The sequence below is a fragment of the Lontra canadensis genome, unplaced genomic scaffold (assembly GCF_010015895.1).
Source record: "Lontra canadensis isolate GAN:19392208 unplaced genomic scaffold, GSC_riverotter_1.0 scaffold119, whole genome shotgun sequence".
NCBI lineage: Eukaryota > Metazoa > Chordata > Mammalia > Carnivora > Mustelidae > Lontra > Lontra canadensis.
This window is the reverse complement of record NW_022631113.1, coordinates 3,584,456-3,602,025: the sequence shown is the minus strand read 5'-3', so window position 1 is coordinate 3,602,025 and position 17,570 is coordinate 3,584,456. Positions and strand designations below refer to the sequence as shown.

Here is a 17,570-nt window from a genome sequence, read left to right as displayed (position 1 = left end):
TGCTGCTTTTTCCCTTAAGGAATAGAATTGGGAATGGTTGCATGCTCTACCATTGCCTTCTCAAAATTCATAATTTTTAAACAAAGGGCTCTGCAGTTGGTCCCGAGTACAGTACAATAAAATGAGGAAAGGGAGAAAAAAAAAGACATTCGAGGGTCAAACAGAACTTTGGAATAATATGGCAGAAGACAATGTTCAACTGGGCTCCACGGCAGGGGGGGTGGGCAGCAAAATTAAATGAAAGAAAGGTTGAAACAAAATGAAACAAAACAAAACAAAATTTTTTTAAACAAAACAAATTGAATAAGTTCCACCAGTTACCCCAAAATCCCTTTGCCACAGTATAGTTTTTCAAGTAAAGCAATTCAGAGAAAGGTGATCTGGAGTCAGAGGCAGCAAACAGGCCTCCAAACAAAGGGAGGGGTCAAGTGAGAATATGGGGATATGTAAATGAACAGGGTTTGCTCAATGAACCTCTTGAGCTGCTGACCCTATTACCTCTCTGACAGCAACACATGGGACCACACTGATCAACCAGCTGGCTTCAGGAGAATCAAGGGGTACAGTTTTTGTTTAGTGTTTCAGGTGTTCAGTTTCAAGGATTTGATTTTTGATTTACTGGCAAAAAGGGAAAATTCACAGTTTCAAGTTAAGTATAGAGATCATTCAGCGTCCATGATGCCCTCTCAAGGAAAAGGGTTTCTCCAGCTCATGGATCCATTCTCAGTTACCTGGCTGTGTTCCGGTAGGTGTCACCTCTCTCAGATCTGACTATTCAAAAAGCAGTCTTCACTAAACGTCTGGGAGGGACCACTCAGGCTTGAAAACATAGCAGATATGTGACTGTCGTCTTTTACACATTTTCCTTCTTGAATCTCTAATGCTCAGTGTGGCAAAGCAGGGGAGAAGCTAGTCACGGATGTTAAGTCTCAGCACTCTTTCCCTGACAAGACTGTCCTGAGGGAACATGTATCAAGGTGATAGATGATGGTGGAAAGTGACCACTGACACAAATCCTTTCAGGCACCATTCACCCCACCAGAGAACCATGCACCTCAACTTGGTGGTTTTATCAATTTCAGGCTGGGGGAGAGGAGCAAATCCAACAAGGACAGAGATCTGGTTCACCTGTATGTCTTAGTATATCTTTCCAAGTTTAGGAAAGATGAGAAAATGTACAAAAAGGTCATTCCCATGACTTGATTCCCTCAACCCAGCCCTCAACCCAGTCACAGGAAGGAACAGTGATGAAGGTCAGGAATTCAACAAGCCCCAACTTTCCAGACTCATATGCATTACCTAACAGGTTCTCTGGATTTATCCTGCAAGAGACTACCTGGAGAGAAAGTCAAGAATTTGCTTGTTTAACGACTTGACACTTCCTTCCCTAGTTCTAGCCCTTGCTTCCCAAATCTCAGGCCAATATTATCCCCCTGAATATGGCTACTTGCTGGGGAGAAATTCATTTTCCTGAAGCCACTTATCCAAAAGAGATGCTGGGAGATACATATACAAAAGCAAACATAAATATTAATGTACAAAAGGGCTTTGTGAATTCATTAAAACCACTTGTTTGTGAAACAGCCCTGGGATCCTACCAAACTGAGTCCTACCAAGGGCAGTGTCCAGCCCAAGGCCAGGGACTCCCAGAGCTCAGCCAAGCAGGGGAAGGTAGAGTATTACTGCGGTGCCACCCTTTGAATATGTGGGACACAAGGGCCCTCTCCCTCAAGTCTTCTCTGGCCAAGACCTCCTCAAAAGTCAATGAAGAACAGAGACATCCAGCATCAAAGACTGGGTAGATGCTTTCTCCCATCACATAGGGAGGGCGGGAGCCAGCTGCTGTCCACTAGTGCCCTCTAGTGGGGACGCAACGACAGATCAGGATAAATTCCAACAGGTCAAAGGTGAACTGCACAAGCTCCTGCCCACTTAGCACAAAATAAACAACAGGCTACCTGAAGGGGAAAAACAGAATGCACATCCCTCTACACACCATCAGTTCTTTGGGTTTCTTTAATCGTGAAGGGCTCACAGTCCACTATTCTACCAGCTCATGGGTTCTTCTCATCTGCACTACAGACCAAACACGCTCCCAGGTGGGAGTCTGGATGTAAATTAAGGCAAGGCTGCTGCTGTCAGAGTCATTCCCACCTCTCCACCAGGACACCCAAGGTCAGTGGAGGTAACCATCGTAGACAAGTGACTACATCACAGTGGCTCCCTGTCCTCTTTACCCCACAGAGAAGGCCTGACATGCTGGGATGTCGCTGCATAAAATCATGTTTCTTTGGAATTGAGGAGAAAAGAGAAAACTCCCTTCCTGCCCATCCAGGCTGCCATTTCAGCTGGCACTGCAGGATGCTTCTTCTGTCTGGCAAGGATTCATCCCAAAGCCTTCTGACCCCAGTTTGGATCTAATTGCCGAAAGGTTTTACTGTCCAATCAGCAGAGTAGAGTCTGAGAACAAGCAGGCACCTCCAGCCCATCTTCTTCTCCCAGCTAATGGCTGGGCCTGGAACTTGAGGTGAGCTGTCCTGCTGACTCCTCTTTTCTCCCTCACAGCTGGTGTTCCAGTTGGAAATCTGGTGACAATAACCACAGTGAAGACTTCTAGATACCTCCTCTATTCAGTGAGGTTGTTGGTTGGATTCTTAGCAGCCTAAAACCTATCAGTAAAACTGGAAAGGTTGGGGAAGGTGGGCGCTCCCCTGGTTCTGCTAAGATCCAGTCAGTGGTCCAGGCTCTTTTCTGCCTCTCGGCAATGGATACAGTACAAGAAGTTCTGCTTAACGGGGCAGTCGAGCAAGAGGCTGCCCTCACACAGACCCATGTGCTTGCTCATAAGGCTGAGGTGGAGCCGTTCCGGCCGCAGACTGCACTGCAGTACAGGAGAGCCGCCGAGTGCATCCCCAGGCAACACTGGAGGCCCCAATGGCCCCGGAAGCACTTGTGGCACCCCTCCCGCTGGGCAGCTTCTCATCTATGGATCCACCAGGTAGCTGAACTCACTCACTCGCTTGCGTGTGCAAACGTTTTGCCACAGAACTTGCTGCTATATACTTGCTGTTCCCAGGCCGGCCCTGCAGATGGGCCAGCTCCTCACTCAGGAACTCCTTCAATGGAAGCTTCCACTTCTGGACTGCTGGGTGCGATAGCCATGCCTCAAGGCCACTGCTGTATTTGTGCTGCTGACACAATCGTGATAGGCACCCTCAGTCTTGAAGCTCCGGCTGCAGAGGTGGCAGGGATGAAGGCGTCTTCCAGGCTTTGGTGCTCAGCCGTGTGCTTCTCTAGGAGATGGCGGGCCACAAAGCCCATCACACAGAGGGAGCAGGAGAGGACTGAAATGCCCAGGTGGAAGAGCATGTGTCATCTGGGGCTGCAGTGGGGAAGTGGTACTGGTCACAGATACCACAGGCTTGGCACCTTCCAAGTGGAGATGGTCAAGGATGTGGCTCTGGACCATGTGGAGATCTTTGGCCTGTGCCTTCCTATAGACAGTGCATTCCAGCTCCGTGGAGGCTGAAAACACCTGAAAACAAACCCGGTTGCCCAGTCATGAGATCATTGGGGTGGGCGATGATATTCTCTAATATTCCATATCTTCGGTGGGTGGTCAGCTGCTGTTTGATAATGAACTTAGTTTCACATGGGTCACAAGAAAGGAGGAAAACACCAATGTGGACTAGAACGTGGGTCACCCGGGAGTTTCGGTGTTAGAAGTGGGTCTCCAGAACTTGTGGCTGCCTGTCAGCAGGTCCACATGGTATCGAGCATGCTGTCGGATCCAATGAATGTTGTGCTCTAGAAATTTTTTGCATCCCTGGCCGGGCATGGCCTTATTCTCGTGGTCATCATTCTCTCTGAAAGTCAGCTTGTCTTCACTGGCATCACTCAACTCAATCACCTCCTCAGCTATACCTGTCTCCCCAGTGAGGTCTTCAGACTGCCAGTCATCACCCCTAGGTCATCCAGCTGGAGCTCATCCATCTTCCCAAAGCCTGGATCTTTGCAGTGGTTGCTGTTGCTCACACACGAATTAGTTATCCTGGTGATGTCTACTTGCATTGTCAGGAGGAAAGAAACTATTTTTATTAAAGTCTCCACTGCTTTCAAATTTGTATGGCCTCCAGGAGCTTGTGCTGATTGGATGGCCATGCTGACTGTGACTGGCTGGGTCATCATCCTAGTAAGAGGCACGGAAAGAGCAAGAACATCATGGTCAGAAGAGGGTGGTCATGGCCACTGCAACAGACTCAGGCTATGGTTAGTGTCATTGGCCGTATCTGTCTTTTCCTCTTTATGACTTCCTCCAGCAACTCTAGGTTAACACATAGTTCTTATTAGGACCAAACTGCTCTCCATCATCCCACCATTCTTCAAAGGGGACGAGTGGGTTCTGTTGACCTACAGCTCTGGGTAACACTGGTGCTCATTCAGGGCATGGCCACAGCAGTGCTCTCCAGGTCAGGAAAGGTGAAGTGATCTTCCACACCCAGACACTCATTTACCGCATAGATGACCCCAAAATTGATTGGGTCTGCCCAGGCTCTGATGTGTAGACAAAGCTCAGAATCTTCTCAGCATTGGCAGGGGTGATAATGTCCACCACATAGATCCTGGTAGCATCAAGCCCAATACTCAGGAAGAGTTTCTGGAAGTATTTAGTCATATAAGCCAGCACTGTTTTGTGAGCCAGGAAGGAGAGGCTCCCCACAACAATGGTAACATTACACATGGTTTCCCAGAGCTGGCGCTTACTGAGTTCCTTCAACAGGTTGTTGGGACAATTGTTGCTTTGCAGTTTGATTCTCATGCCCACCTTAGCAGCTCCTGTGAAGTGGCCCCCTTACCAGCTCAGTTCATCTGGCTTCTCCGGCATGAGCTCCATCGCTTCCACACATAAAAGCCCAACCCGACCAGGAGGGGGCGCCCTGTATTGCTTGTTTCTTAAATGGTGACTGTGTGACCCAAAGGGCACTGCAAAAGGATCCCTCATCTTTTCTCCCCAGCGCACTCATCTCTGGCCTGGGCACCTTCAGGAACTTCCTATCACATCTTCCAACTTTCTCTCTTATTCTATTTCAAACATCTCCCTGGCTGCCAAAGTGATCTTTTTAAAAATTAAAATAAAATAATAGGACTTGTCCACTTAAACATATTATCTTCTCCCAGGGCATAGAATCAAAATTATTTCTATGTATTCTATAAGATCTTATATGACCTGAGCCCTATGTATTTTCACAGTGCCCTTTCCAACCATTCTTTCCTTTTGTTCAATATACACTTATCACACTGGTCATTTTCAGTTCTTTCTCAGTTTAGAGAATTTCACCATGGAGGTTCTAAGACTTTGAGCTGTTCTGTCCTCAGCCTTTCACATAGCATTAAAAAATTAAAAAAAAAAAAACCAAAACAACAACAACAAAAAAAACCTTTATTTTTTTTAAAGATTTTTTTTTTTTTTTTAATTTGACAGAGAGACACAGCAAGAGAGGGAACACAAGCAGGGGTAGTGGGAGAGGGAGAAGCAGTCTTCCTGCCAAGCAGGGACCCCGATGCAGGGCTCAAACCCAGAACCCCAGGTCATGACCTGAGCTGAAGGCAGACGTTTAAAGACTGAGCCACCCAGGTGCCCCATTCATCTTTTTTTATAAATGTCATCTCTTCAGAGATTATTTCTGTGAAATCCCATACAATACACAGCTTTTCCCATAACATCATGTTACTCTCTATTATAAAGATATACTTTATTGCTTAAAGTATTTTTAAATATTAGCTATATAGTAAGGTATTATTAATACTTGCTAACTATATTATGTTAGATACTAATTGTTTAGTTTCTATGATTTTTTTCTTTATTTTGAAGCAGATCGGTCAGACATTTGTGCTCTCTTTCACTCAGATGTGCTTCGTTCTGCGAATGATGTTAAGGTGTGGATTGTAGAGAAGAAAATAAAAAGACCCTTACAGAAAATAGGATCTCTTACTTTATTCTCTGGAAAGCTAAGTTCCTTAAGAACTTTGCGAATAGAGAACAGAGACAGATGAGTGCCTCTGAGGAGAGAAAAGATTGACTAGGAGAAGCGGTCGTGATTTATTCTAGGTCTGATAGAGAATGGTGTTCCCATGATAGTAATCCCCAGACACCACTACCTTGCAGAGACCTGAGGCAGTGGTTTCAACTTCAGATAGATGATCTCATGGTTTGGTTTGAAATGTTCTAGAAGATTGGTGAATGTGAGGTTGCACATTAGCAACAGCCTATTGTAACCTCAGGGTATTACTGAGCATAGATAGGGAGCACATCAAAGTTGCCCCTAATGGGATAAAGATATGGCAATTAACCTCCTTTTTTATCACCATAGTTGGACTGTATTGTTGTGAAGCCCTAGAGAAGGGAGCATGGTCCCAGTAATACATTAGATTTAATTCCCTGTCCTCGTTATAAGAGAGGACCTCAAAGTTGGTTTCAATATGATTTCAGGTCAATAAAGAAACATGGCTTTTTATTCACACATCTGAATTTTTTATGTAAGATTCACATGGAAAACTCTCATGTTCTCCTCATTGACGTCTACCACCAATGTGGTCAAGGTTTACATCTGCTTGAGTGAATACTACATACCCAACATCTAATAGACTTAACTGGTGAAGAATAGGAACACAATACATATTTTTATTAATTGTTTAATAAAATGTGATCTGATTTTTCCAGGGGAGGAAAGGAAAACTCAGTGAGATAAAAATAACACAGCCAAAACGAAACAACTATTTAATATGGGAGTCTGGCCTTTGCTTATGAACCTTGAGCTCTTAGCCACAGTGCTGAAGCTTCCTCTGTGTGAGGAAGGAAACAACCCCAAACTGGTAGTTCAGGCACTTAAAGCATTCATGAAGACAACACATCATGAGAACAGATTGATGATGAGTTAAGATGAGTGTCCTGAGGGGACTGGAGGACCAAGGATATTATAAAACACATTTAGGGAGGTTTATCAGAGGTCAGGTTTTTTTGTTTGTTTGTTTTTCTGAAAAATCAAACTCTTAGGAAAATACTGGGTAATTTAGGCAACATAAATCATGCAGCAAGTTGTAGAGGAAGCAAATTGTGGTTATGATCTAACTGCTAGCAATTAGGTGGTTTGAATTCAGCAGGATAGCTGAGGAGGAATATATGGGGCTCTAGTCACTTAAGGAGTCACAGTGGAGATTATTTAGTCTTTCAGGTTCTCTATACCATCATTCTCTGTTTTTTCTATACCTTATATATTTATTTTTTTATAATTTATATCAAGATGTATCAAGCTTATTTTAATTATCAATCAATAATTTACAGAATTATACTGCAAATGCAACTTTCAGTTGATGCCTATAAAGTAAATGATGTCATTTATTTTATAAAACCTTCCAGAAATTCCTGTTAGATTATTTCCTGATACACATTTTAGTAGGTATTAGTTTTATTATTGACAAACGAATATAAATTAACATTTTTTCACCCCTGTAAACAAACGTGCCTATAAGGATAAGCAAGAGAATCATTTTCTTCAGAGATCTCTTTAACACATATTTGAATATAGATGATATTAGAGTAAAAATATCTTCCCCCAAAAAAGGAATTTTTCTTTCCTATGTTGAATAAGTCAATAATGATTCATTAAAATAGGAGTAAAAAAAAAAATTCCCCAGCTTTTCTAAAGCAACATAGTAATGACTGATAGTCTCAATAGACAATTAGATGATCAAAAAGATTTAAAAATGATGAAAAATAGTATATGAGAGAATGGAAAATACAACTGTTGCCATAGAACAGGATATTTTACATTGTTTCTGGAGGCAGGAACTTGCTCCCACATCACTAGTCTGTGTCACACGGGTAGGAGAGCTGTTGAAGTGATAAATGGGAAGGAAGACAGAAGTGGCACTTTCTTACAGATCCTAACAGGTATAACCAAAAATTCTGAACTAAGTTCAGTTTAAGAAGTAGTTTTAAATGTCTCCTACAGAGTGCTGAAACTTCTGTGGTTAGTAGATAATTGGTGACAGAAGTCCTGTAAGTAAAAAAAAAAAAAAAGAATCCACAACCATTGAGCTCCTTGTGGACCCTTAAGTCCCATTTGAGCCTCTCCTAACTATTAGCGAGTGTCCCTATTAAGGGAAATTACCACTCCCAGGAAGTCGAAGAACATGTCATCAGATTTAATTTAGTTCCATGGAAAAGGTGCCAAGTAAGTGCATGTCCTCTTAAAAAGCACATTTCAATTAATAAAGGTTTCTGTATTTAGTGAGACCATATAAAAGTAGAAAAAGTAATCAAAGTTATGACAATTTTGTGGTAGTACAAACTAAATGGGCAAACTCATTCTGTGAAATAAACAAAACATCTAATCTAAAGAAAATCTGTTCTATGTTCAGTTAACTTTACCTGTTCAGCTTATATATGTACAACATAACATGTTAAATAATGAACCAAAATTCTAAATAATCTAGTAGGATATTAATTTGGCAACTGACACAAGAAAAACACAATATATCATATACAGTCTTCCCATTATATTATTTTCTTCACACACACACACACACACACACAATTAGAAGTGCTGTTTATAACATCATTTTTTTTTTTAAGATTTTATTTATTTATTTGACAGAGAAAGAAAGAGTGAGAGAGGGGACACAAGCAGGAGAAGTGGGAGAGGGAGCCTGATGCAGGGCTCAATTCCAGGAGCCTGGGATCATGACCCAAGTGGAAGGCAGATGCTTATTTACTGAGCCACCCAGGCACCCCTATAATATCATTTTTCAGTACAGATTTTTAAAAAAATATTTAATTTATTTATTTGACAGACAGAGGTCACAATTAGGCAGAGAGGCAGGCAGAGAGAGAGGAGGAAACAGGTTCCCCGCCAAACAGAGAGCCCGATGCGGGACTCAATCCTAGGACCCTGAAATCATGACCTGAGCTGAAGGCAGAGGCTTAACCCACTGAGCCACCCAGGCACCCTCAATACTGAATTTTTTATTCACATACCATCACCTTCCAATATATTTTTCCAGTTTAAATAACAGGGAACAAGTCACAAATAAACTTTTGTAACCTAGAGATTTCAATTAGGAGATCTAAATCTTCACAATCCAAAATGCAAAGCTGACATTCTCATAGAAAATGAAAGTATATATCTAAATTTACTAAAAGAAAAAGCTATTTTAATGGTTTACATTAAATACTTATTTCATTAGTGAATTATTTCATTTTTAACCAATTTCCCAAATTCGAATTTTAAATGAACACTTGAAGGAACAATTAAGATTGTGGTTTCTTAATCAGCATGCCATCAGCTCATCAGCTATAAATACTAATCAGACTAGTCTCTTTTCTGAATTATTTTTTAACTATTTCATTGAACAAAATACTAATAAATGTTAAATAACAAGTGGAACAGATATTCACAGCATGTATAACCAGTGAAGGGCTGACATAACAATGTATAAAGATCTTTAATGAATCAAAAGATATAATTGGGCATTTCCAAACAGAGGATATTCAAATGGTTAATAAACACCTTAAAATGTAGTACCTAACGAGTAACCAGATAAGTGCAAAATAAAACCACCATGAAATATTAATGACCACACATAGATACTATGTATCTAAAATTTGAAGATAGCTATAACTGTTTTAATTATGATGAAGATGTGATTCAAATAAGAAACTCTATAGATCTCCAGTAGAAGACTAAATTATTACAATAAATTTGAAAAACACTGTGTCATTATCTACCAAATAATGAAATTTATGTATATGACACAACAATTCCAAACTCAGGTGTATATATATCTTTAATTATGCATTTCTGCAGAAATCATCATTTTTTTAGTTGCCAAGACATGTGAAAATCCAAATGTCCATCAACAATATGATAGATAAATAATGTCTTCTATATTCTTTTAAAGAAAACCAATAAATAAACATATTTTAACTTCATGCAACAAAATGGTTGAAAAGTGTACTGTGGGCACAAGCAAAATTCAGTTAGGAATTAATTTAGGCAAATTTAAAATGAACCATGGTGCTAGTAGTCAAAAAGTTGGAAGAAAGAAAAGGAGGAATCAGTGAATAAGGAAAATATCATTAAAAGTTGAGCAGTGGTTCTAGAATGTTGGCAATGTTCTCTTTCTCGATTGTGAGGTGACCACATGAAAAATATTTTAATAGATTACAATTTTGTGCATTTTTAAGAATGATGTGCAATTCAATCATTTAGATAGGGGGACGAGAAAGGAGAAAAGAAATAACTTGGTATTCAGGGGGGAATGTATTTGAATTAATCCCAAATTGGGCAGGCAGATGTGAGTCTAAAGTAGCATGTGGGCTCTATCATGGTGAGCTTTGCATTATTTTAAGACATTTGGCTTTTATCTGGAAAAAAGTAAAAAAAAAAAAAAACATTGAAGAGGAGCAGGATCTATTTTAGATATTTATTTAGTCATCATGGGGTAGAGATTTTTGGGGTGAAGTTGGGTAGACTAATTGGGAGACTGAGTGTAAGTCGATAGAATTTATATGAAATAAAGGGCACTTAAGGATGCTGAATTATGAACTGTTTTCTGAAAAGAAAGCACACACACACACACACACACACACACACACAGAAAGGGGAGATGATAGAATTATGTTCCTGAAAAACAGAGGGGTGAATGTCTAGAAATCTGGTGGGGAAAAAAAAAAAAGAATAATTTTAGGAGGATTATGTAAGTAAAAACCCCAGAACTATTGAAGAGTTTTCTTACAAAGTGGTAAGTTTGCAAAGTCTGAGACAGCAAAATTCCAGGTGATGTCAGAATTGAAGGTATAAATGAAACCTTTGTTGTTGGATCAGAGTAGAAGATAGTGGTATGAACGTGTGTGAGAGAGAGAGAGAGAGAGAGAGAGAGAGAGAGACAGGTATAGAAGTAATTATAAATATAAGTACATACACAGATATGAAAACATACATACATTTTCTAATTCTGTCTTCTGGGACAGGCTATAACCAGTGACACCACAAGAGAAATGAGCGATCTTTGCACCCAGATCTTGGTTTCTCAGTAAAAAGATCAAGGACTATTTGAATTAATGTTTAATTCTGGGAGGAGGGCCACATATATCATGAGTCATAAGATAAGGAAGATTTTTTAACACCAAGCACCAACCTGAAAGAACTTCCAGAAGCTAAAGCTGGAAAAATTAGAGTAACAAAATTAAACAAGGACAGTATGAATTATGATAAAAAAGAACAAAGGAAATATCTTTAAGTTCATCCTGATATAAACAAATTATTAAATAAATGTTAGATAAGGGAAATATTTTCCTTCTGAAGAATTCCAAATAATACATGTGTAAGCAATGAAAGAAAAACTCATCATCAGAACAGCATAATAATAGTTGCTATAGCCAAGATCCAATGACTTAGTGAAATTGTAGATGAAGATTTAAGAAACAGAATACATGCATAGCCTCAAGGTATTCCATCAAAAATAATTCTAATTACTGTGGTGGTTTGATCACAGGCCTACAAATTACAGGCTAACCCTCCCTTCAGAAGTTGGAGGTGAATTCCCTTCCTATGCGTATGAACTGGACCTAATGATTCCCTTCCTACAAACTGAGGATGGCATGGAAAGAAGTAGCTTTGCTATGTCAGACTCTTAATCAAGTAATCAAGGTTAATGTCATCAGGGTTAATATGTGGATAGCAGGTATGATGCTATGAGGTTACTTGTCCTGTTCTTTCTCAAACCCGTAACCCCAATCTACTCATGATAAAACACTACTCAAACTGAAATTAAGGGGAGATCTACAAGATATTGAAGACTAATTTTCAAAAAAGTCAAGGTCACGAAAAGAATGAAGAACTGTCACAGATTGAAGCAGACTATGCCAGCCTAAGAAATCAATGCAGTACAGTGTCCTAGATTGATTCCTAATGGCAGCAATAGTAGAAAATAAAAAATGTGGGTACATCTTTATCATGTTTGTTGTTTAATAAATGTACTTTAGTTATATAAGATGTTAACATCATAAGAAGCTAAGTGAAGAGTACAGAAAACTTTGTACTGTATTTTATCTATAAATCAGAAATTATTTCAAAATGAATTTAAAAATACTATTTCAAAAAGTGGACTTTAAGAAAAAAATTTCAAAATAAAAAAATAAATAATAAAAAATAGTATAAAAATATGTATGTGCTTTTGCTTGTCTTTGAGGGGACCTATACCTAGTTTACCCTTTCCCATACTTAATGACCATGAATATTCATTGAAATTCACAAAAATTACTTTTCATAATAAAATTTTACATCTACTTTGATTTTCCTCTTTGAAATAAATTCTATTTGCTATTTTTTTTCTTCAGTGTAAATAGACAAAGGGTGTTTTAATCTTCAGACTAAGATATATCCTTAGTGAAAATCTTCACTATTTATAATTAGAGGATGATTTCTAATACTACTATCCTGGGGTATCAAAATTTGCACCAAAATCTTACTTTTTTAACTTTTATTTTTTAAGTAAACTTTACCCCTAATGTGAGGCTAGAAGTCACAACCCTGTGATCAAGAGTTGCATTTGCCCCCTAATGAGCCAGCCAGATGCCCCTGCACCAAAGTTTTAAATGTGAATAGTAATACAGATTACTGCAGAGGGAAAACCGATTTCTTATTTTTCATACCAGTCTTATTAAAGGGGAGAGTCTTCACCTTCAAGAGGATAGAAAAAGAGATGGTACTGATGATGGATGGGATGCCTTCTATTGTGATACCATATAATACAACTTCTAAAAGGAGACATTTCTGAGTGAAAGGGGATACTATCAATTATTTTGTCAGAACATCAGGCATCAAACTAGAACTTCTCAGACAGACTGAGAAGTTCATTCTGAAAAAACAAATAAGTGTGAGATAAAGGGAAAATTTCCCTTCGCACTTTGTGGGCCAGAACTTAATTTTTAATTAACTTCTTTCTTTTGACTTGAACTAGCAGACTGTGTAACTCAGGGTAACCTTCTGAATTATTACATATATCCCATTTCATTCTTGCATAAATATAGTTTACAGGAGCATTAATGCATCACATATAGCTATTTATGTGATATACTACATATTTCATATATAGATATATATATATACACATATTAAGTTGTATTCAAACTTAGTTGCCCCTTTTCTCATGTAAATTCTGAGTTAGAAAATAATTTTTTGTCTTGACTTCAGAGATGATTAACATTTCTGTACATCACAGAAGTGATTATGTAAGGAATATTATGAAATAAAGACAAAATATTTGGTATAAATTGAAAAACAGATTGAGTAAAATTTTGGATTATAGGATAAAGTTGAACTGGAAAGAGCAAATTCAGTGTAAGTACTTTAGAAGTAGACCAGAAATAAGTCAATCGGAGAAAGACAACTATCATATGATCTCCCTGATATGAGGGAGAGGAGATGCAACATGGGGGGGTTAAGGGGGTAGGAGAAGAGTAAATGAAGCAAGATGGGATTGGGAGGGAGATAAACCATAAGTGACTCTTAATCTCACAAAACAAACTGAGGGTTGCTGGGGGGAGGGGGGTTGGGAGAGGTGGGGTGGGGTTATGGACATTGGGGAGGGTATGTGCTATGGTGAGTGCTGTGAAGTGTGTAAACCTGGCGATTCACAGACCTGTACCCCTGGGGAAAAAATATATTATATGTTTATAAAAAATAAAATTAAAAAAAAAAAAGAAGTAGGCCAGAAAGTCAAGATATGCCTGAGCTACACTTGCCATCTTTGCCAGCTGTAGCTGACATTCTCACTAGTTTGATATTTACAGGTACATAATAAAGATGTAAAATAATATGTTTCATTAAATTTTTCTTGAAAAAAGACTGATACATTGTTGTTATTGTTGTTGTTTTTCACTGCTATGCTAATCAACTCAGGTTTTATCAAAGAACTAATGGAAATCAGAAAACTGGGTGTTGGAATTTATCCACAAAGATTTATGGGTTGTTTCATTTTTAAGAATAAATATTGCATAGTGTAGATTTTAAGAAAAAAATTCACTTTCATCATTCAATCTCAGCAATAAATTTATATCCATCACCTGATGACAAAAGCTACAGTAGTACTAGTTACTCTTAGAATGAAAAATACTCTCCATTTCTAAATAGTAACAAGATTGGACATAATGTTTCCTTTCCATTTTCCACCCCATCCTCTGACAATGAGTGAAAAGATATAAGGCAGTTTTAGAAGTATCAGGCAGGGATTTTCTACTGAAGCCTTAAGGAACAGCAAGTTTCTACGAAAGGACTGTCATTTTTGGCTTTGGGGCAGAAAATGTGTAAGCAAAGAAAACAACCCAATATATAAACACACGAAGTTCAACCCAAAGGCAACTCTTTCCCAGTCCTTATTGAAGTTTATTCATTTATATATCTTGGCAAAAGAATTTCAACAGCACCTGACATTTACTAACATAGTGTATGAGGTTTCTGCTGACATCTCCAAGTGCCATGTACATTTCTTTTTATTTTAGACCTTTATAAGTTTAGAAATGTCTGTAGCTTTGTGATCCTAAAAGAAGAATGTATGTAAGCACACACATGAACCAGAGGAAGAGGACAATAAAAAATAAGCCAACATTTTGTTATAGATACTATGCTGAAAACTAAAAAATTGCTATATTCCTTTAAATAAGTCTTTGGTTTTAACAATAATTTATTCACACCTTTATAAACCTACATATATTATTAGATATGTGGACACTTAACCAAGTCTTTGAAAAGCATTTCCTGAAGATACTGGATTTAGGGTTATTATGTTATGCTATGTTATGTTATGTTATGTTATGTTATATTATGTTATTTATTTATTTATTTGCTAGAGAGATAGAATATGAATGGGGGAGTGGGGCAGAGGGAGGAGAAGCAGACTCCCTGCTGTCCCTGCTGAGAAGGGAGCCTGACACAGGGCTTGGTCCCAGGACCCCCGGATCATGACCTGAGCTGAAGGCAAGATGCTTAATCAGCTGAGACACCAAGCCACCCCTGGATGCATTTTTTAATAATCTTTTTAAGTTTTCAATTTGTTTAAAAAAAAACCCGAAAGTGTAGTAGAGAGTTCTTATATCTTGTCCCTAGTTTTTTTACTGTTATTACCATCATTTGTTAGAATAGCAGATTTTGTCAAAAATGCTGAACCAATATTGATATCTTACTAAGGTCAAAGTTTATTTCAGTTATCTTAATTTATTAGTATATGTGCTGCCGAAGCAAGCACTCAGTTGTCTTAATTTATAACTAATGTCCTTTTTCTTCTTACAAGATCATATTTAGGATAAAACAGTACACTTAGTTATCACGTTTCTTTGGGTTCTTCTTGACTGTGAATGTTTCTTAGATTTTCTGTGTTTTTGATGACCTTGAGAGTTATGAGCAGTAGTATTTTGTAAGTATATCTTTTTATTGGAATTTATCTATTGTTTTTCTCATATTAGAATGGGTTATGGTTTGGGGGAGAAAGACCACAGAGGTAAAGTGCCATTTTCATCCGACCTATTGATGTTGACCTTGACCGCAAGGCTGAGTTAGTGTTTGTCAGTTTTCTCCACTATAATATAAGTTTTTCCTCTTTCTATACAACATTCTTTGGGATCAGCATACACAGCATACACTGAAGGGCTACAAGTTTATGCATCCCTTCAATCAGGGTAAGAGTATCTACATTATTGGAATTATTTTACACAAGACATATCTATCTTCTCAACTGTTTTCATTTGATCATTTCTTTAGAACAGAACAGCATGGTCTCCTATTTATTTTATATCACTGACATTTTTATTTTTAACTTCTTGCAGAATCCCATATAATTGGAATCACAGCTTGTCTTTGCTTAGATTGACTCATGTTTTATTTTTTTTTAAAGATTTTATTTATTTATTTGACAGAGAGAGAGATCACAAGTAGGCAGAGAGGCAGGCAGAGAGGGAAACAGGCTGCCTGCTGAGCAGAGAGCCTGAGGTGGGGCTTGATCCCAGGACCCTGAGATCATGACCTGAGCCGAAGGCAGCATCTTAACCCACTGAGCCACCCAGTCACCCTGACTCATGTTTTAATACTTATTTTAGGCTCATCCATGTCTTTTTGTTACTTGCCCCCTTTTTTATTGCTGAATAATGTTATTTTATATAGATGTCATACAGTTTGCTTATCCATTCACTTACTGAAATACTGTTTGGGTGCTTCTGGTTTGGGATGATCACGAGTGAAGCTCTGCACGTGCAGATTTTGTGTGTGGAACATGATTGCTGAATCTTCTGGTATCATTAGATTAAGCTTTGTAAGAGACCTATACAATGTCTCCCAAAGGGGCTGTGCCTTCTTGCATTCCCAAGGGCAATGAATCAGAGTTTCTGGTATTCCACATCTTCACTGGCATATTGTGTGGGCCAGTTTCGGGATTTTTGACTCTTCTAATCAGTGCGTAGTGCTATCTCATTATTGCTTTAATTCTCAATTTTCTAACGACAAATGATGTTGTTTTTCCCATGATTATTTTCCATCTGTATATTTTCTTTGGTGAAACGTCTGTATCACTTGGCCAGTTTTTCATTGTGTTACTGTTTTTTTTTTCTTTTTTCAGTGTTGAGTTTTAGAGTTCTTTCTGTAATTTAGTATTATATCCAATGCATATTTTGCAAATATTTTCTCCCTGTTGGTAGCTTGTCTTCTAATCCTCTGAATGCTTTCTTTCACAGAGCCAAAGTTTTTAATTTTAATAAAGATCAACAGCCATTTCTTCTATGTATTTTGCTTCTGTGGTTACATCTAAAATTATCACCAAACCTATGATCCACATGGTCTTCTCCAGTATTTTCTTCCAGAAATTTTACAGTTTTGTGTTTTACATTTAGGTCTATGATCCACTTTATTTTTTTTCACTTTTATGAAAGGTCTGCATCTAGATTTGTTTGCGTATAGAAAAATTTCTAGTTTTTCTAGCGTTATTGTTGAAAATCTATCCTTTTTCATTGAATACCTTTGTCAAAGATCAGTTCACGATATTGTTATGTCTATTTCTGTTACCTACTCTCTTCCCTTGACCTAGAGATACTGTATATGTCCAGTCTTTAACCAAAACCGAAACTATCTCTGTTTCTATAGCTTTACAATATGTGTTATTCTCCAGGTAAGGTGATTTACCAGCTGTGATTATTGGTCTTACTACATCTCTCCAGATTTAGAAGTGGGAGCTTTTTTTAGGTCCAAAAAAATTAATTGACTTTGAGTTTTCCAGGTTTTTTTTTTCCATAAAGTTGCAAGTGACAACTTTTAGGCTTTGATATATTAAAGCTGAACTCAAACCAGATTTATAAAGTTCAACACTTTTCACTAAATTACTCTATTTATAAGTTTAATTAAAAAAACATAATAACAATGGGAAAAATATTGTCTACCAAGTCCTTCCTGAAGCAACAGTGAAAGCTAGAAGAAACAAACATTTTGCGCCACTATTAGAAATTTGAAATCAGGGGCGCCTGGGTG

At 38.2% G+C, this 17,570-nt stretch overlaps 1 pseudogene; it reads right to left on the bottom strand.

The window, feature by feature from the left end:
• Positions 1-2,731: 2,731 nt before the first annotated feature.
• Positions 2,732-16,328, bottom strand: LOC116857174 (annotated as a pseudogene).
• Positions 16,329-17,570: the final 1,242 nt, after the last annotated feature.